The sequence below is a fragment of the Alosa pseudoharengus genome, unplaced genomic scaffold (genome assembly GCF_046254945.1).
Source record: "Alosa pseudoharengus isolate Yale_2024_CS ecotype anadromous, Long Island Sound unplaced genomic scaffold, YU_APseudo_1.1 YU_APseudo_1.1_scf_1, whole genome shotgun sequence".
Taxonomy (NCBI): domain Eukaryota; kingdom Metazoa; phylum Chordata; class Actinopteri; order Clupeiformes; family Clupeidae; genus Alosa; species Alosa pseudoharengus.
Genome location: NW_027468564.1, coordinates 24718480 through 24740637, shown reverse-complemented (window position 1 = coordinate 24740637; position 22158 = coordinate 24718480). Strand labels below are relative to the sequence as shown.

The 22158-nt window shown below is 40.7% G+C and overlaps 1 pseudogene; it reads right to left on the bottom strand.

Annotated features, from left to right (window-relative positions):
• Positions 1-22158, bottom strand: part of LOC143123348 (uncharacterized) — a 685973-nt pseudogene that overhangs the window by 284892 nt on the left and 378923 nt on the right.

Here is a 22158-nt window from a genome sequence, read left to right as displayed (position 1 = left end):
CGCGAAAATAAATCACACTTCAATTTGTCTCCATATTTTACTCCATCCCCCACTCTTGAAACTTTTGTGTATGCTTGTTTCGCATGCATGAGTGTGTGTGTGCGGCTGCACAGAGAGTAGCCTACTGGTGCTGAAAAGGTGAATAGATTGTAGAATAGCCAAAGAAGATGTAGCATTGTTATAAAACCTTTAACATCTCTAAACAATCACAAGTAGGGCAGTTCATCACAGTTCATCCATTGCAACTGGATTGATGAAAGGTCACTTACACCTGTAGGCTACATTGTATTTGGGAAAAGCAAAAGGTATCAGCATAATGTTATTTATTTATTTATTTATTTATTTATTTATTTATAAACAAAAAACATCTCTGTCAGTTCCATGCCGTTTTCAACAGCTATCAAAAACAAAGGTCATTTTTGGATGGATGGACTTTTTGTGAATGTTTCTTCTTCTACATAAGATTTTAGTCATCTTTAGTTCATGTAATACTTTATTGTCAATGCACAAATTAAGTAACAGTAGTCTGAAACGTTATTGTTAATGCACAAATTAAGTAACAGTAGTCTGAAACGAAATGCTGTTTTACATCTAGTGGAAATAACTGACATGTCCAAATGGGCCTTGATGAAATGTGTCGCTAGACTGTTCATACACATTTTAACAGGCCAAAGTTGAAGAGCTGTTGTCCGTTATTGTTCGTGCAAATATAGGCTGATTCATGTTCCCTTGCATTGTGTAACTGAGGTCCATGGCTAGTCTGGCTTTCACCAGACCAACCTCAATCTTTTAAGAAATCAAAAAATAAATAGCGGGCAGATCAGGCTGGGTTCACCAAGCCTAGTCCATAGGCACCCGATATTGTCCACGCTCTGGCTATTCTAAATGCAAAAATGCATCAGGGAGTTATGACAAAACTGTAACTAACAAACTAGATCCTAATAGAAAGCTGTTAGCTTCCCTAAGCTACAGGTAGGCTTATAAGGTAGGCCTGTTTACAACATAAATTGTTAATAGGCTATGCTGGCGACACAAATAAAATCTCCTTTGGAAACCAATGGCTTACGCCTTACAGTATCAAGCGGACTTAAACTGCCATATAGTGGCGAAAAGTTGTAATAAAATTCACGCAGCTCCATGAGTCAAGGAAAGCGCGAATGAAGTAGCCACTTCTAAATGGGACCCACTACACAGTAGCTTAAGGTGTGTTGCTAAAGCAGCCATAATGAAATGAAGGTGTCATTGTTTGGATACTTCACACACACATGCTTTTTAATTTCACAGACTACAACTACCAAGCTGGAATCAAAGCACATCGATTCCCCTCTCACACCCTGCACGCACTTATACACAAAATAAACAGGCGTCTCAGTCTCACGCATGTATAGGCAAAACTGTATCAGACCGGTGTAACGTTGGTAAAGCTTCCATTGCACAGAATGATTTTTGTAGCACATGCAACAACAAATGACAGTCGAAAGATACAATTACAGTGCTGCTATCAATTTGCTTGGTATAACCGCATTTATAGTTTTCTACAAATGCAATCAATCAAATTGGCCTCCATCACTCAACCAACGCTAACGGTAACATTACCTAGGTCCTTATTGATATTATAAGATTAACGTACCTGCAGTAAAAACCAAGCATGTCCGATAAACATCCTCAGATTTATTTCGGCTTCAAGAAGAAATGGGAATTACATTTCATGTGAACATCATCCTATCCTTATTAGACGTTCTCTGCGGTAAACTATAGTCCTTGTAGGAAGCGTCCATTGTTATTCCAACCCACGTTTAACTTCCAACAAAATTACGTCTCACTGCAACGATGCGCCATCTAGTGGACAAACGACTACTTATCGCCAATTCTGGAAATGCAGCCATGATGATGATGATGAATACAGGGGCGCCTGCAGGAATTAATGCTATGGTACGCACACCCATCACCCCCCCCCCCCCCCCCCGCAAAAAAAAAAACACTTGTGAACAATATTGGTCCGTACGGAGCCCTCCGGGTGACATGGGGGAAAAAAAACATGGGTTAGAAAAAAAAAAAAAAAGTAGTGGGGAAAAAAAAACATGAGGAAGAAAAAAAAAAACGATGCACTTTTGCGGAATCTCATTGCGGGATCTCGCAAAGTTTTTGCGCCATCTAGTGGACAAACGACTACTTATCGCCAATTCTGGAAATGCAGCCATGATGATGATGATGAATACAGGGGCGCCTGCAGGAATTAATGCTATGGTACGCACACCCATCACCCCCCCCCCCCCGCAAAAAAAAAAAACACTTGTGAACAATATTGGTCCGTACGGAGCCCTCCGGGTGACATGGGGAAAAAAAAACATGGGTTAGAAAAAAAAAAAAAAAGTAGTGGGGAAAAAAAAACATGAGGAAGAAAAAAAAAAACGATGCACTTTTGCGGAATCTCATTGCGGGATCTCGCAAAGTTTTGCGAGATCTCGCAAAAGTTTTGCGAGATCCCGCAAAACTTTTTTTCTACTTTTGGAACTTGCTGGGCTTCCTACTTGACCCCAATAGGCCCACAAACCACTACCGCCAGATGGCAATCGTATCATGATACTATGATTGCTCTATCACTGTTGCGTGTTGTGGGTTTTCTGGACACATTACATAGGCCTATGACACGGGAGGGAGAGGGAGACACCTGCGTGCAGACACACACGCAGGCGCGTAGCAAGCGTGGGGGATGTGGGTGTTATAATGTACACAGTTTTGCTGGAACATGATTATATCCACCACACTTTTTGTCAGATTAAATTGAAAGTAAAATATGGAAATAAACGCTCCCGTAAAGAGTTGGAAGCGTTTCTATAACGAACACACAGAGACACAAATAGGTCTGTTGATTTGATTGAACGGTCATCCAGCCAATCACACCAAGTTAGGTGAAGAACCAGAGCCGCTCTGATCAAATTCAAAGTGTACGTCTTTCAAGGCTGCTGCTGAAAGCTGCTGTCTTTCAAGGGTCTGCATTGTAACGTCTGCAGTGAGCAGATTTCAGATAGAATTGAAATGATAATTGTTACCGCATTATGCTAATTTAGTAAACCAAAATTCACTGTCTGACTGACAGTTTTTGCCACAATGCAGGGAATCAAAGTGAAAGCGGGGTGCGTGCACCAAGGCACCTGTTTCTGCAGGAAAACCTTTGGCTACTGTTCTCAGAGCATTATGCTTTCTCTGCCTATGATCTGCAGCTTTTGTCAAACTATGGGCCTCCTCAACAATGAACCTACTACTGTTCCACGTAGCCGCGAAATTAAGTTATGCCCGGTGCTTCACACATCTGCTCATTTGCAGCATACTGTAGTGAATGGCTACTTGCGAACGTTGTGGATTACTTGCGAACATTGTGGATTACTTGCGAACACTGTGGATACTTGCGAACTCTGTGGATTAGGCTACTTGCGGACTCTGAATTATCTCTGGACACTTACGGTCAGTCTCATAACGCTCCAGGCTGGAGCTGCTGTACGGACTAAACCAGTACTTTCTCAAAGCCGGTCATAGGACCCTGTGATCTAGCTCAGTCTATTGATTGCCTTGTTATTGTTGTCTAGTGTGGCCTACTGTGTGTGTGTGTGTGTGTGTGCGCGCGTGTGTGTGTGTGCGCGCTTTGAGTTTAGCCCCCGGCCGGGGTTAATGGCCAGTCCCTTCCCCTAGTTTAACTCGGCCATAGAGAGGGCTAGTTTAAGCGGGTTGTATGAATGCGGGGTGGTTGTGTGTGGGAGGTAATGGTGTATTAATTAATTCTTGTGAATAAACTGTGAAAAGTAAATCCCGAGTTGTGTGTGTGTGTGTGTGTGTGTGTGTGTAACTCCTCCTCCGACTACCAATAACATAATTACAATACTTATTCATTTGGTGTCATCAACTATGTAGACATAGCCCAGTCAGCACACATACAGTACGTCTCCAAGACGCTTGGAAAGGAACAGCTTAATTACATCGCGTTCCATTTAGAACGTTTTATTTGATCTGATCTTACAAACGGCGGCGTCAAGACACATTTGAGTTCTACATCGGAGATAGAACGCTTATGATCGATCATGCAATGTGTGCGTCCCTGCAGCAAGTGAAACTGGAGGTAACGTGGGCTAGAAGCAACAATAGTTTAAACAAAACGTGGCTTCCTGTAACTATCAATGGAAAAATGCATAGAAACTGCTAATCATAATCTTTAAATTGACATTAATTAAGCTGGCTATATGCAACACAATTTATATATATTCCCTTTGCATATGTTTGGGTAGACTTCAAACGTTTTTGAATTTGAGCTTACAGTTCTGTGTCCTTTACATTTATTTAATAGGTATTAGTGATACCCAGGGTGCGATTTGTGTAAAAAACAGGGGGGGGGGGGGATTTTGAATATGTTTGTAACCCCGTTCATAAAAATGAACGAACGATTCATAGTAATTTCATAGCTAATAATAGCCTATATTAATTTTGCCAACTTTGTAACATTTACCTTTAGCTTAGTTTTAGTTTACCGTTGTATATGACTTTAAACAGCGAGTGAGCTCAGCTCCTCTAATGCAGGGTTGGACTACGTTTTGAGAAACATACAAATTCACCTTGTTCTTGACCCATCTGAAATGACTCCTCTTTTAAAAAAAAAAAAAAAAAAATGAACGAACGATTCATAGCCTAGTAATTTCATAGCTAATAATAGCCTATATTAATTTTGCCAACTTTGTAACATTTACCTTTAGCTTAGTTTTAGTTTACCGTTGTATATGACTTTAAACAGCGAGTGTGCTCAGCTCCTCTAATGCAGGGTTGGACTACGTTTTGAGAAACATACAAATTCACCTTGTTCTTGACCCATCTGAAATGACTCCTCTACCTTTGCTGCCTCCATCCTTTCTGTATTTGTTATGTAAAATGTTGTATATGATGACACTGAAGTCTTGAGTTAGTGAATTGGCTAACAGTGTTAGTTGGTATACAAATAGCCTACACATTGCGCTACACGCTGCGTAGGCTGCGTGCATTCTCTCTCCTGCAGATTTGCGTTCAGTAGCCAAGTGCGTAATATTGTAAAAGTTGAAAAAAAATAAATGTGTTTATTGAAGCCTACAGAAAATAAATAGCTTACTATCATACTGTCAGTTAATTGGCTACAGTGCAGTGAAGAGTTTGGAGAGAAGTTATAGGGCAACTTGAAGTTTTATGAAAATAATTTACGAACCAGAACATATGGGCCATAAGCTTCTATTTCTTGCAGCTGTTAAAACACAGGGCTGCCAACTTTTCAAAAAACCTTGGAGTGAGATTTGGTGGGGCCAACCAAAATTTTGCTGCGTACATTTTTGTTTGGCTCATTCAGCATTATACCGTACAGTAAAAAAACGTACATCAGTGGTTCTCAGGTGTAGGGACCAGGCATGGACGGATTATGAGCTTTCGGGCCCCTGGGCCCAGATGTATTAAGGGCTCCCCACTAATTGTCGCATATGTGGAAGGGGGATTTGGGGGTACTCCCCCAGATTTTTTTTTAATTTGTTTAATGTGATTTCCTGTATTCTGGTGCAATTCAATCAGATTCATAGCCTACATCCTGATGTGTTGATATTGAGGCAATGATTCCATGCAAAGGCTTGGGCTTCAGGCCCCCCTGACACCTTGGGCCCCTGGGTCTGGGCCCGGAAGGCCCATGCAGTAATCCATCCCTGGGACCAGGGTCCCAGAGTTATATGAACATTGGTATCAAAGGGATAGCCTACTACTAGGACCATGGGCGTCGGAGGCATTGTGAAAGTGGGTTGGATATTTCAGCGGGGGGGGTCCTCCCCCAGAAATTTTTTTTTGGACTAGATGCATTTTCCTGAATTCTGTTACATTTTAACAGGTTATTTAGATACTTCTATATAACAAAATAAAGCCAGCCTACGAAATTAATAAAAAGTAAATCATGCATAATTTAAAAATAACTCAATAGGCTACTTGGCTACGCAATAAGGTTTCCATTACAGCACCGCGGACGTTCAATGAACGCATGAAAGCGGATGGTTTGTTTGAAATCCCGACACTCTTTTAACTACATGGAACGTAATAGTGATCATCAAATACCTCCCCAGATTTCAGTGCCCATCAGTCCCAACATTTAACAATATAATCAAACAGTCCAAAAGTAAATTAAATATCAAACTAAACCGAAAATGTCATGCTTTTGAAGGCCTACCAGTATGCCGCTCCAAGAAACGCATGTCTCAAAATAAAACTCGCATAAGAAATAAAGGGCTGTCTCGAATACAACCCTGCCCCTAAAGGCCTGTACTTTGTCTTAAGACCCCGGCCATAATTTGAGGATTCACAGTATCTAAGTAGACAAACTGGCTTCAGATATCCAACAGAGTGAATAGAGATTGTGCAGTCTTAGCTGTGGTTAGTGACGTGATGCTGTTAATGGGGAGTTTTACATAGCCTAGCGTAAACCTATAGGTTATTATTTATTTGGCGTACCTATAAGGCTTTTTACCTTATCAAAAGTGAGGGGGACGACTGATCTCTTCAACACTGCGGGGGATTTGGCGCTTGTCACTGTGTGTGTGTGACCGAAGCGGAATGGGAGAATGCGTGTAACAAAAAAAAAAAAAGTTTATGAGCGATTTACGCGCAAATGGGAGAAAAAGTGTGTGTGTGTGTGTGGGGGGGGGGTCCAAACTAACAATTTTAAAAAGTGGGTGGGTGTTTTGTAAGAATTTAAGAAATGTTTGTATATTTTAACTTTTAAATGCATCAATCAGGTGCACTTTCAAAATAAATTCAGAGGTCAGACTTGCTTATTTTTATGGAAATATTTGTGCTGTAGCCTAAGCTATTTTGCACTTCAGAATTATAACCATGCACACACAGGTGGAATAGTTATAGTGATATTGTAATAAGTTCACAACCACAAAAACATATGCTACATTTCACAGTTCAGAAATGTTCAAAAATGTGTGTACATTTCAGCACTCCATGAAATTATGCAGAAGTGGTCACCTGTGTTATTCAGCTAGTTTATTTAAGATAATATATTGGTCATTGTAATGGCCATAGCCTACATGCTATTCCTTTTTCAGGATGTACCCATATCTGCATGATGTGAATGTTTGCATATGGCTTATGTCAGGCTTTATATCAATATTTGTGTCTCGTTATTTGATTTTCTTCATATTTTTGTATTAATGTCACTAGGAAGCATGCCAATATAAATATATTCATTTATCTGTAATGGGATTGGCTGGAACCTGACAATATAAGAACCATGATAGTGGGATAATCTATGGCTGAGCAATTTACAAAAATGTATGTAAGCCTACTGACAAATAGTTTATATTAGAATACATTATAATTTCGCCCCAATGAGGCTATGTAGAAATGTGTTGCAATTTCAAAACCGGATTACTCAGGAACCACTTATTGCACAGAGGCATGCTTTATATCCTCGTATTCGGTAGGTTTGCTGTTTATTGTGAAATAGGGTTTTCCACGTGTTGTGTGAAGGGTTAGTGAAATATTAAACCGAGAGTAATGGGTAAATGCAAATATGATTAGCCTAAATTGCACGTCGGTTCAATGTTAATTCTCTCGCGAACCATTTATCACAGAAACTTGGCGCTAATATCATTGGAAAGCTTAGATTCCGAACGTTCACATGATGTGTGATATCATATGTATAGGTTTACCTATACATATGACCTACCAGGTTGACACAGCGTGAAAAATACTCAATAATACTCAAAGCATACCTGAAGCCGGGGAAATGCGGGGGGGATGCGCCTGGGATGGCTTCTGAAGTAGCATCGCAAATGAGAGAACATTTTGAAAATTCCACAGACAGGGGGTGCTCTTGAACCCTCTCACCGTCTCTGAAAGCATAACCGTGGCTCAACAGGTAGATCTATAGATAGGCTAAACTCATTTTTCAGGCATCTGACCGACCGGGTTGACACTTCAGCGTGAGAAATCGGGGGTGTGGCGTGTGAGCGTGTGAAACTAATCAAATGCGTGTGTCTCACGGCCAATGCGTGAGAGTTGGCACCTATGAAAACACCCGCTAGATAGTTTAAATACCCACCAAGATTTGTTTTTGCTGTACAGATTATTTCTGTACGTTATTTGTCTACTAGGCCTAGCCTACTGGCTGATTTATCAAACGAGTGCTTTCTCGTTCGTCCTCCGCAAACTACTATTTTTAAAGTAAGACGATATGCTGCTCTGAGCGCGTTTCATGTTTGGTTCAGCGCTGTTTTCCCTGCGGAAGTTCCCGCACTAAAATGTTGAGAGGGACTGAAAATGTTACAATGTTTTTGTGTTCGATGACGTTCAGAAATATGCGCCGTCTGCCAGAAGGCTACTGAATAGCCTACTCTGATGTATTGACACTGAAGATCGCTAGATTTCAAGAGTTTAAGTAGGCTAGCAGTTAAGTTGCATTCATCGCTATCAAGGGGTTTAATCCTTGTCCCCACTGCAGATAAAAATAATTTAGCAGAGGTAGGGATAGGAAAACCAGAGTTGGGGAAATCCTCACCATCCCCCCCTACAAATCGCACCCTGGTGATACCTCTAAATTAGGCTGCTGTCTGTTAGGCAATCCCGCAGATCCCGCAAAACTTTTTGCGAAATCTCGCAAAACTTTGCGAGATCCCGCAATGAGATCCCGCAAAAGTGCATCGTTTTTTTTTTCTTCTTCATGTTTTTTTTTTTTTTTTTTCTAACCCATGTTTTTTTTCCCCATGTCACCCGGAGGGCTCCGTAGGTCCGTGCATTGGTCAGTCAGCAAAAAAGTAGCCTACATAGCATAACAACATCCACATGCAATAATACAACGACAACGTCTACAATGACCTATTCATTTGGACAACTTGATACAGCCCTATAGCTACAGGCTAAAGATACCTTTAGTTTTGTTCTAGCGTAACGTGACGTCTGGCTATAGCCTAGTGCAGTCTAACATTCTGACAAGCACACCGATTGCCTACCTTGTTCTTGTCCATCTGGAATAACTCCTAGCTTTGCTGCCTCCATCCTTTCTGTTTTCGTTGTTTAAAACTTGTGATATCCATGATGAGTATTGAGTTAGTGAATTAGCTCAACATTGTGTGCTGATAACTATAGATAGCCGAGTAAAAGAAAACAAGTAGCCTATTGCGTGCCTGCGTGCGTATTCTCTCTCCTGCTCAAACAAAATGTGTGCACGTTAATTTTTATAACGTGTTCACTAACTTTACGTAATAGAAAATGGTAAATAGCCTGATGGCATGCAGCTAATGGGATACTGTGCATAGTTGGGAAGGTATGGTAGGCCAATTTGGTGTGAATACACACACACACACAAGGGAAATTTTCTCTCGCTGTTGAGCCTGATGGTACGCAAAGTGCGTACGGACGTACACCTGCAGGCGCGCCTGGATGAATATATATTTTGGCTTTCTTTTAATCCTACTGAATTTGTAATTATGTATCGGCCGTTCTAATACCGATAGTATGTGGGTGCCTGTGTGTGTGTGCATGTGTATATGTGTGCACCGCCATCTACAGGCCAATGAGTGTACAGTCACTAAATGTACACATAATCTATTTTTAAGACCCCCCCATGGATGAAATTCTATGAAACTTGGCATACCCCCAGAGAATGCCAGGTCAATCATACAAATAAAATGTGGTGCAGTTCTGAACATCTTAACTGAAGATAGGGGTGATTAAAGCAGAATAATATTGCATTTTCATTTTTTACCGGAGGGGTTCAAATCACAAATGAGTGATTATGGGCCAGATTGATGTGGGCCCTTGAGACCTACATACCATAAAAGATTCTTCATCCTCGGTGCCACGGTTCAGGTAGTTATTTAGGAAAAACTGCTTTTTTTGCGGTTCGGGGGGCCCAGCATGGGGGGGGAGTGGACCCCGGGGACGAAACAAAAATTTTCCGTAAAAGTGTAGTGGGGCTACATACCCACCAAATTTCATGTGTCCCGGTGGTTCGGTGTCCCGGGTATCGTTGACCAAAGATTCAAGGTGTAGATGACGGGGAAAAAAAACTAAAAACTTTGACAATCCCTATATGACCGCTTCGCTAGCTTCGCTAGCGGCGGTCATAATAAGTAGACCACTCTTCTAAAACTATTATTTTCTATATTTGAACAAAACGCTTCACTTGTGCACTTAATGTAACCTGGCTGTTCGGCTATAATACCACTATATGTTATAACTCCTGTATTTTGTAACGAAATTCAGCATTTTGTGCAACATTCAGTAATAAAGAGCCTTAATCCAAATCATAATATTTCCAACATGTTTAAATAAATCAGTACATATTACTTATTTTATGTAGATAAATAGATAGATAGATAGATAGATAGATAGATATATCAAATCAAAAATCCACATGAATGTACTAAGGGATGTACAAGCATGAAACACTTGATGTGACAGGGCAGGGACTGGCCCTGTGATTCAGTATGCATGGCAAGGTGCTCTATAAGAATGTGTGTCATGGTGGTAGTGCAAATAAGTCCAACAGTGCAAGGATAAAGTCTGGAGACCAGCATTAAACATGGACAATATAAGAGAATAATGTAGACAAAGTCATATAAAAGCTATAGCAGTGCATGCAGGCTAAAGTTTAGTAGAAAGAAGAGACACAAATCAACAGGCAATATAAGAGGTCTGAAGTAATAGGGTTACAGCCAATTTGGTCAAGTATGAAGTTAGGCCTCAGTCCAGGCTGGGGGAAGGAGGGAGGGGTTGTGCCCATGGGCTAATGTAAGCAGTAGATGGTGAACCAGTGGACAGTCAGTACACAACACTGGTATAGACCCTTTCAACAATAAAAACAAAAACAATGCTTGAACATTCTATGATAATGGAACTCTCTTGAAAGGGTCATGGAAGTGGTGGAGAGAGAGACAGATATGCAGAGAAGTCCATCTCTCCTCTCCCCTTTAGTGAAGCATTGAAGAGTTGTATGGGCCTGGGGACAAATGACTTCCTCAGTCTGTCAGTTATGCATGGCACTGAGTGTAGTCTCCAGCTGATCATGCTATTCTGCTTTGTGATAGTAATGCAGAGTGGATGACAGTCATTGTCCAAAATGATAATCAGTTTGTTCAGGGTACTTTTATCTGATATTGAAGTGAAGCACTCCAGTTCAGCTCCCACGACAGAGCCAGCTTTCCTTACCGGCCTGTCCAGTCGCCCAGCATCCCTCTTCTTAGTGCCCCCCCCAGCATACCACAGCATAGGAGAGGACGCTGGCAACAACAGGCTGGCAAAACATCCAGAGGAGAATATGCCGCAGACATTGAAGGACCGCAGCCTCCTCATAGATAGATAGATAGATAAATAGATAGATAGATAGATACTTTATTGATCCCTAGGGGAAATTCAAAGGTCTCGGTAGCATACAGACATCACACACAACATGCACTTACAGCAGAAATGGTAAATATGAGTATACGTAAGTATAAACATATAACCAAACTCCACTGTACAATAGAGACAGTAGAAGATAACAAAAATAACAAAACTAAATACTAAATATACTATATAAATTAAATAAAAAATCCACAGTGTGTTTGAGGGTGATCAAGCATGAGACTCTTGCAGTGACAGGGCCGGGACTGGCCTGTAGTTCTGTCTGCATGGTGAGGTCATGACGTACAGCCGGCTTTGCCCTTTCTTCTAGAGTGCTTCAGTGGTGGCTGACCAGTCCAGTTTATTGTCCAGGTGTATCCCCAAATACTTGTTAGTGTTTACCACCTCCACATTGACCTCCTGAATAGAGACTGGTAGCAGAGCGGGCTTAGACCTACGGAAATCCACCACCATCTCCTTGGTCTGAGTAGTGTTGAGTTGAGTTTGCACTATTGCATAAAGGTGTAATGCATTTCGGAAGAAAAACTGTTTTCGGTGCTGTTGCACCTGCTGGTGAATACTGAAAATACAACAAAATAAAAACGGACTTCATATAAACAGTTCCCTGTAGCCTGAACAGACTGCTGGAGTTATGGGGTGGTGTGAGTGCAAAATAATGTTTTTATTGCAGAACAGGTGCATGTGTCTACCTAGCAGTGAACAATTTGTTTTTGTTTTTTGTTAAAAAGTACAAAAAGCTGATTGGCAAAAATGCCATAAGTCCCATCTAAGTTAGCAATGTCACTCCGAGGTGCCTGGTTGAACTTGTGTCATTTATAAACGTTACATGCAGTTACAGGCTTAGGATGTGTCGATGTGCAGCCTTCTGTTCCGGAGAGTTCTCTACCTGTACTGTATAATGGCAGAGATTCACAGGCTTGAACACAGACTGATGCTGTGAGTTCACTCTGCTCTTTTATACAGTGCATCTGAGGTTATCGTCTGTTTGTCACTGTGCCCATATATCCCTGCAGTTCCCAAGACCAACAAGAGAGGGAGCCCTCTGCCATCCACTGATTTGCCACAGTCAAAGGGGAGAGAGAATACAAATAAAAATGATTGTTGTGCGTAAAATCATCATAAAAGTCATAGTCATATGTGTGGTAACTTTTTGTGTTTTATCACCCTGTTATGCCTATGCAGGGTATATTACTGTTGACCATGGTAATAACTAATAGATATCCCCACAACATTTCCCCAGCTGTGTATTTACATCAGGTCATTTTGCATATCAATATGCCAATACTCTAGCATCTAACTTATAATCTATACTCTAAACCTTGTCACTGGATAAAGTCTTTTTTGTATTGCATATTTCCTGAAAATTGACTTATCAATATGCAAATAGTATAATCTAATGAAATATGCAATCATTTGTATACATTTCAAGTACAAAAACCTTGTCACTGGATAAATTCAGGTTCAAAATTATTCATCTTTTTCATTTTCTCTTGATGGGAAGCATTGCAATCATTAGAATGTATAGAAAATAAACATGTTCTCATAGACTAATAAATAAATTAATAATTAGTGAACATGTGCTAAAGAATGTATAGACAATAAACATGTTCTCATAGACAAATAAATAAATTAATAATTAGTGAACATGTGCTAAAGAATGCTGAAATAGAATGAAGAAGTTATTGTGCAGCATCATGCTGATCAGATGTAACAGTGTGTGTGAGCAAAAACAAGAGTTTGCTCTGTTTCTCAATCAAGAGAAAAAGACACACACGCCACCAGTGCATCAGAGAACGGTAAGACTCTCCTACCACAATTTAAAAAAAAAAAAAAAAAAAAAAAACCTTAAACAAGCTTTCAGCAATATCACAACTAACAATGATTTTGACAGATAATGCAATATACTGTGTAATGTTATACCATATGTCAATTGTCCTACCATTTTATTTCACCTTGACCATGGCTGCAGGAGGGAGCCATTTGCGTTTACACCCAGATATGTGTGTCATGTCATTTTCAGGCTTGTGTAAGCTGCTGTGAGGATGATGTTCCTGATGAGACCCCATTCCGTGTCTCTGCTTGTGATGTTTATGATCCAAGGTAATTTCTATTACACTGTCAATTCAAGAAAAGGTAGTTTCAAGCTCAGTGTTTTTTTTCAGGCCTTCACATGTAACTTCCCTTTCTACTGAAAAAAAATGTATAGCTTGACAACATGCATAAGTTGTTATAACAACACAAAATCAATCATTAAAACAACTTTACTGCAACATGAGTATCATGATCCTGGCCCTTTGCAGACTTTACTTAGGGTTTTTGTATGCCGTTTTACAGTTTTGGAATATACTTGGCCAACACTGACATTCTGAGTAACCTTCCTTATTTTCTTGAATTTTGAATTTCAAAATTGGCAGAGTGGTCGTAGCATGTAGCATATCTACTTTTTTAAACAGCTGACACTTTTTGTAGAAAAGCGACTTATTTTGCAAAGACACAGCAGTGGCAACCGGGAATCAACCCCTCACATCTGGTGTTGAGGTGTTGGTCTCTGCTCATTGTCCCAGTAATTAGCCATTACACATCTGGTGTTGAGGTGTTGGTCTCTGCTCATTAGCCCAGTAATTAGCCATTACACATCTGGTGCTGAGGGGTCGGTTACTGCTCATTAGCCTAGTAATTAGCCATTACACATCTGGTGTTGAGGTGTTGGTTACTGCTCATTAGTAATTAGCCATTACACATCTGGTGTTGAGGTGTTGGTCACTGCTCATTAGCCTAATAATTAGCCATTACACATGTTGAGTTGTTGGTTACTGCTCATTAGCCTAGTAATTAGCCATTAAACATGTTGAGGTGTCGGTTACTGCTCATTACACATCTGGTGTTGAGGTGTTGGTTACTGCTCATTAGCCAAATAATTAGCCATTACATATCTGGTGTTGAGGTGTTGGTCTCTGCTCATTAGCCTAATAATTAGCCATTACACATCTGGTGTTGAGGTGTTGGTTACTGCTCATTAGTAATTCGCCATTACACCTGGTGTTGAGGTGTTGGTCACTGCTCATTAGCCTAGTAATTAGCCATTACACATGTTGAGGTGTTGGTTACTGCTCATTAGCCCAGTAATTAGCCATTACACATCTGGTGTTGAGGTGTTGGTTTGTAAATCTAAAATGATATGGCTGTGGGAGTCTTTCGCATATGACTTGTACAGTACTTGTGATTTTAGATGCTGGCACAGCAAATTGGTCTGTAAAGTACAACCAACAGAACATCTGCACTCTAGAAGGCTCTTCAGTGAACATGTCCTGCTCATACACATACCCTAGGCGTCTGACTCTTAAGAAAGCCTACTGGACTATAGAGGACACTGTTGACCCAGCTGATCTCATCCAAAGTCCAAAGTACACAGGGAGGGTTCAGGTGGACTGCAGGAACGGGGCCAAAAAGTGCACTCTGCACATATTAAAACTGACCAGAGCAGATGCAGCCATGTATTACTGCAAAATCACCACATGGACAACAGGACAGAAATGGATTGGACGACCAGGTGTTTCACTGCGTCTCACAGGTAAACTGACAAATGTTAAACAGTCAAAGTACTTGTAAAAAGCAACAGCAGTTAGGAATTCTAAAAAAAGTGGAGCAGCACATTTCATTTTTTTAATGACATTTTCATTATTAATTTCCTTTTTAAGACTTATCTGTGCACTGTGACCAGAGACCAAAGGAGGGACATCATGTGACTCTCACCTGCAAGACCACCTGCATTCTGAGTGGAAGCCCTTCATTCATCTGGAGTAAAGATGGACGTCCTGTAGAGAAGAAGCAGATTACCTACAACCAGCTGCAACTCCACCCAGTCAGCATAGAAGATGAGGGAAGCTACACCTGTGCTGTTAGAGGCCATGAGGATCTCCCTTCATCACCATTGAGATTAAATGTTCAGTGTGAGTTCACTAGATTGCATTAAATTATGTAATGCTGTAAAACTGGCCACAATAACGTAGTGTTGTAATGTTACAATAACGTATACAAAAGTGAGAGATTTGACTGTTCATGTTGCTATCCCTACAGATTCCCCAAAAGAGACTACTGTGCATATCGATCCCTCTGGTCAGTTGGTTGAAGGTTCACAGGTGAATCTGACCTGCAGCAGCAAAGCAAACCCACCTGGACAATACACCTGGTCCAGGAGAAGTGGAGCTGGAGACCAGATGGTGGGAGAGGGGGCGATATTTACGTTTGATCGGCTTGGTCCTCAGGACAGTGGAGAATATCTTTGTAGGGCCGTTAATGATCTGGGCCATTGGAACTCCACACCTGTGTCACTAAATGTTTTATGTAAGTATTTATTTTTTGATTTCATTTGTTTTTTAATTTGATTGATTTGTATTTGATTGATTGGTTTAACACATGGTTGTCATGGTTGCATTCCTTTACATTTATTCATTTAGAAGACATTTCTTTCCAAAATTACTTACTGTATCGATTGACACGTGGTTGTCATGGTGAAAGTGACAATTATAATATCTTCTATAATTGCCTTCCAGTTTGATTGTATACTTATTGATCTTTTTTTTTAGATCAACCAAGAAACACTCAAGTCTCTTCTCCTAATGAGACTATAGAGGGCGCTTCAGTCAATTTAACCTGCAGTAGTGATGCCAACCCACCAGTGGAGAACTACACCTGGTTTAAGGTGAATGAGTCCACTCCAGTAGGATCAGGGCAGCAGTACAGCATCATTAACATCAGATCTGAGGATGGAGGACAGTACTACTGTGAGACCAGGAACAAATATGGAGCTGAGAACTCTACTCCCATACAATTGAATGGTACCTCTCTCTCTCTCTCTCTCTCTCTCTCTCTCTCTCTCTCTCTCTCTCTCTCACACACACACACACACATACGCACACAACACATACATGCACACACACACACACACACACAATTAATACATTGATTATCTTCACAGATATGCACACACATCATCTAAATATCAAACACATAGTGCATATACACGACACATGAATATGGAGCTTACATGTATATGCATCTTCTGATCTGCTGTTGGATGATCTCTCCCCCCTCTCTCTCTCTCTTTCTCCCTCCCTCTCCCTCTCTCTCTTTCTCTCTCTCTCTACTGTAAGTTATCACAGACAACAGCACCGTGTTGATGTACGTCCTCATTGGCATCACAGTTTGTGGAGCCTTGATTCTTCTCTGTGCTGTTTTCTGCATGAGGTTTGTTTTTCATCATGAGTTACAATAACAGTCCTGCTCTTCTACTTTATTTATGCTACTTAGTTCACATTGCTTAGCAATACAATACATTTACATGTATTACTTTTAGCTAATGCTTTGATTCAATGCAACTTACAAATGAGGCCTAACATTCAATCCAATTCAATTCAGCCAATCCTAGTCTAGGATAACAATAAATAATAGAACTTAAATGATGATAATAATAATAAAAAAAAACTGCCTTCAATTTGGCTCTTATTGACAGGGGTCAAAAAGGAAATAAGGGGTCAATCAAACATGACATGGTGAGTTAAACGTTTTTGTTTGTTTATTTTAATTAATTTCCTGAATGAATAACATAATTGTGTTGTTTGTGTTGTTTCTCAAATCCGACACGTTTCTAGGATCAGGATGAAGACCTATATGCCAACATCGGCTTCCATGCATCTACCCAGCATGGAGCTGCCGGTCCCCAGACTCCCCCCAGTGCAGGGGCAGCAGAGGATGATGCTGTGTACTCTACTGTCCAACACCACTACTCTACAGAGACAGGAGCAGCAGCTGACGAGGCAAACGTCCAGTACGCCAGTGTCCAGTTTAAAAAGTTTCAAAAGGCCAGTGTCCAGTTTAAAAAGGCCAGAGCTGGAGAGCGGTGAGCGCCTGACCTCAAAGTAATCTGAACCACACATTCCACACAACCCTTATATTCGTTCTCTTTAACCACTGAGAAGTACACAATTCCTTTCTACATCTCAATTTCTTGAACTGAGCTCTGACCAGTGCCAGCGGCCCTCTGTCAACAAACACACAAACAAACATTAAAAATAAAAATACAGCATTTTTTCAAGATTTCTTTGTCAAGTTTGCCATGGTGTGTGATTGGACATGTAAACAAAGCAGAGTTGTGGAAAGTCACTATTCTGCAGCACAGTCTACAGGAAGTGCAGCAACGGAACAATTACATACCCGTAGCTAGGCGACATGCATTGTTATGTCACATAGATTAACTTACGTTTCACTTTCGCTTAATACGCCTTGCTTGTAGTGTAGATTCCCTAGTTTGGTGGCAACCCGCCTATCTTTATCTATAAGCCCTAAACATATAGCATAAATGTGCCATTTGGAGACCATCTGAGAAATGGTAGAGGTCTAGAAGTGGTGTGTATAGAATATAGGTTTATAGGAGTCATGTTATCTCTCTCTGTATTCTATAATATGGTTTTATATGCCTCTGGTGTTCACTGGGTTCTCTGGGTTCTGTGTTCTCAAATGTAGTTGTATTTGGTTCTGGTGTTCACCCTCATGGTTCTGTGTTCTCTAATACAGTTTTATTTGGTTCTGGTGTTCACTTTCATGGTTCTGTGTTCTCTAATACGGCTTTATTTGGTTCTGGTGTTCACCCTCATGGTTCTGCGTTCTCTAATACAGTTTTATTTGGTTCTGGTGTGTCTCTTGAAGGTCTCCTGCTCATGCTGACCAGGAGGACTCGGTCATCTACAGTGGAGTCCAGTCCCAGCACCCATCCCAGCTCAGGTGGGCTTTGGTTTCAGGCAACGCAGTTTCAACATATAACTGTAATTTATGGCATTTACTGGAATTATTTACATATTGGGGATGAATATAAGTGTGTACACGGCTAGTCAATGTTCTAATTTAGAGATGTTTTAGGAAATTAAATCAGTGGGTAGGTTTCAGGTAATGCTTAAGGTATACATACATATTTTTGTAATTTAAGGAATGTGATGGATCTTCTCGAATTACGTTCTGAATATCTTAGAAAGCCATATTGTAAAGTAGATCAGTAGCATAAAATCTGATTAATTGTTTCATTGAATTCTGTCAGCAGGTCCTGTGAAACGAATGGGGAGGATGACTCATCTACAGACATCTATAGCAGATTGCAGAAACCATATAGAAAATGATGCGAACCCACGAAGATTCCAGAAGCAATGTAGAACATGACTGGGATACAGAATATCCTTCAATATGGAAGTTGGAAGAGTGTTCTCACAAAATACAGTTTTTAGTGTACCATAATGGAGGGTTTATTTCTCTTTGTTCTCATCATGGATTTCCAGTGTTCACATGACATACAGTACCATGTCATGAAACCATATGACATTTCTCTATGTTGTGTTGTTGAGAGTGCTCTTTCTCCTCTCCCTTTCCACTACAGTACCATGTCATGAAACCATATGACATTTCTCTATGTTGTGCTGTTGAGAGTGCTCTTTCTCCTACAGTCTACATGCAGTCTTACACATACACACACTCTTTCAGTAATTGTACTACCTTTATGGTATGGTACACTACAAACTGTGTTTTAATTTTCCTTATTTATTTTTATTTATCTTATCTATTTTCTTGTCACTGCTACTAATGCTGTCTTGCTACGAATAATCACACTTAGTTTGTGTAGATGGCCTTTGTGTAGATGTGTGGTCTTATTGTTATGACTTATTAGCTAACCTTTTCTTTGTGTTTGTTCAGCACTTTGGCTCAACCCCTGTTGTTTTTAAATGTGCTATATAAATAAATGACTTGACTTGACTTGACTTTACTTTTAAGCTCTTATCTTGGTCATTGTAAGGACTAAATACACATGCTACATCTTGTTGCTTTAAGTTCTTATCTTGGTCGTTGTAAGGACTATTATACACATGGTATATCTTGTTGTTTTCAGGACATTCTGGCCAGTCTTGATTACCCATATCTGAAAAAATATGATGTGATAAAACTTGCATGTCTTGCATAGGGTCAATAACTGTCCACACTAGTGCCAATGGCAATCAGAATAATTGGTAAATCCAAGGGGAAGGGGAAGGAGGGGAAGGCTATGAATATTCTGGCTACCATCCTTGTGCCTATAAAATAATGCAAGTAAAGTGCATTTAGTGGGGACGGTGGGGACGGTGGTAGCATAGTGGCTAATGACCTGGGCTAGCATGGAGTAGCCTGGAAAGTAATGTATTTACTAGAGGCAGTGGTGTGTGTGTGTGTGGGGGGGGGCCTTAGTTGGTTGGTTGTCACCGGGGTGCAGAGCTAGAGTTCAGTAAGGGGGACAGCCGCAGGGAACCTGCTGGTTCGGGTGTGGAGAGACCTCTAATGCCTTTCGAGGGGAGTGGGGTGAACAGTCTGTGGTCGGGGTGAGAGGTGTTGAGGGCCCAAAAGTGGTACTCAGAGAAACTTTGGCATGAACTGTTGTTCTTACATTTTGGTCAGACAAATTGCAATGCTGAACAATTAAGATACATTATATTTTCATATGGTATAAAACACCAGCATTGACTCTCTCTCTCTCTGACACACACACATATGGATCAGGAGGAGGCTCAATATGTGTTATTATCAATATGAATGTTCATTGTTTATTGTTTTTTGTTTTATAGGTTAAAGGAACTAAAAAGGAAATAAAGGTTGAATGAATGAATGGATAAATGAAAGTCCAGAATTTAGTTTCAGAACATTCTTTACCTCTATGTGATGCTAGAGCACAGATCCCATGTTCAACCAGAGGGGGCGCCCTCTAACCTGACTCTCGCCAGATGAATTTCGTTCCGCCTAGCTTCACTCATCCATCTGGAACCAATCCATTGGAGTGTTGCTTCAGAAGGCTGGGCCTAATAAAAAAATGCTTGCATATGATTGAATAAGCCACTTGTCCGTCATCTATTGACGTGCTACTTCAACCACACACATCGAAGCCAACCCGTGACACTGATAACAGTCTCACAGTCACTTCTACGCTATGTCACATCTATAAAATTCCCGCCCTGCGTCCTGATTGGCTGTACCATGAAATCGGGTGCAGAAATCACTCTCAACAGAAGAGGTCCCAGATGGATGTGAGTGAAGCTAGGCGGAGCTAGGCGGAGCTAAGCGGAACGAAATTCATCTGGCAAGAGTCAGGTTAGGCGCCCTCTGCCATCTAACCATCTTTCATTGAGATGATGTTCAATACAGTAATTTCCTGACTATCAACCAAGGTTTATACATTGATTTTGCAAAAATTCTTCAGCTATGAGGTTAATATACAGAGGCGGGTTATACATGGGAATGTATGTACAGTATGTCTTTTCTTCATTCTTTTGTATGATTAGAACACAATATTGGGACTATTGGGCACTGTGGTTAATACAAGGGTGACATCCCCCCCCAAAATACTGTCCAGCAGTTGTAAACACAATGTGGCTTATACACAGGAAATTACTTTAAACCAGTGGTCCCCAAACTACGGCCCGCGGGCCGAATACGGCCCGCCAACTCATTTTAGGTGGCCCCCCAAAACATGTCCGTGGTATATAGCATCTGGCCCGCACGGGAGTACGACATCGTCAAACTATAACCTCTGTAATTTCCCCATTCATTCTCTATGGCGAGTCTTAACAGTACACATGTAATACTCTTTTTGTCCACTGGTGGTTGTTTTGGCGCTGTTTCGCGTTTGCCATCGAAAACGGAATGAAATGTAGGCCTACCTGCAAACAATGTAAGAGGCCTATGCTGACTGCATCAGTGCTCAAAGAATTCTAAAAGTTTATCAATTATTCGTTAATAACTAACTAACTTCTATTCAAGTCATATTTATGGGACTTTCTGGGATAATTATTTCTATTTTTTATTCACACGTTCAAATGTTCATAGTTCAAAGTTCTCATCAGGTGAGTGAAAGTTAGAATGGTGGTCATTTCAGATGTGTTTGCCAGCACTTCATAAAACTCTCATAGTTTGATAACTTTAAATTATTTATAGGATATTGCTTGTTCACAACTTTACACTGATATGGCATGGTGGCAACATAAACACAGCTAGCACTGGTATTAAATTGCAGTAGCCTATGATTAAATGTAATGGAATATTCAACTTAGGTAGACTGCTGTTGTTCACAGCACTAAGCTATTTATGGTTGATATACTCCGAGTCTCTGGCCCTCTCTTAGACCCAGGCATAGTGAGCTGGCCCTCGGAAGAAAAAGTTTGGGGACTACTGCTTTAAACTATAGTTTCATAAGACTGTTACAATGAGCCCATCCCGCTCTTCCTCTGCTCTTCACATCTCTTTTCGTGCCGATGTCTTCCTGCAGTTCCTCAGACCCACCAGAAGGGGAGTAGCCTAGAAATCTAGACGCGCCCCTAGCGGCACACAAATTACATTTGCTGCCAGGGCTAGTCTAGCAACTCTCCGTTGGCTTGTGAGCTCCAGAAATCGAAACTTAATCAGGACATTGAAATCGTGTATAGAGTCGTTTGGTGGGCTTAACATAATGATTGATGGCAGAGTTGCAACGGTTTGGCTTGAATTCCCTGCTACTTGAAAACAAATATCCTATTGAGTCCTATTGCGTGCAGAGGAAATTTGAAAGACAACTGATTATCCCGCCCCTCGGACTGAGCACTGCGAACGGTGAGTTTTAATGTGGGTCTGGCTCGCCAGGCTAGAAGGGGAGCTGTGTAACATATAACCATCTTTCATATGTGAAGGAGAGCAAACTATTACCTTTTTTAAATGAATGTG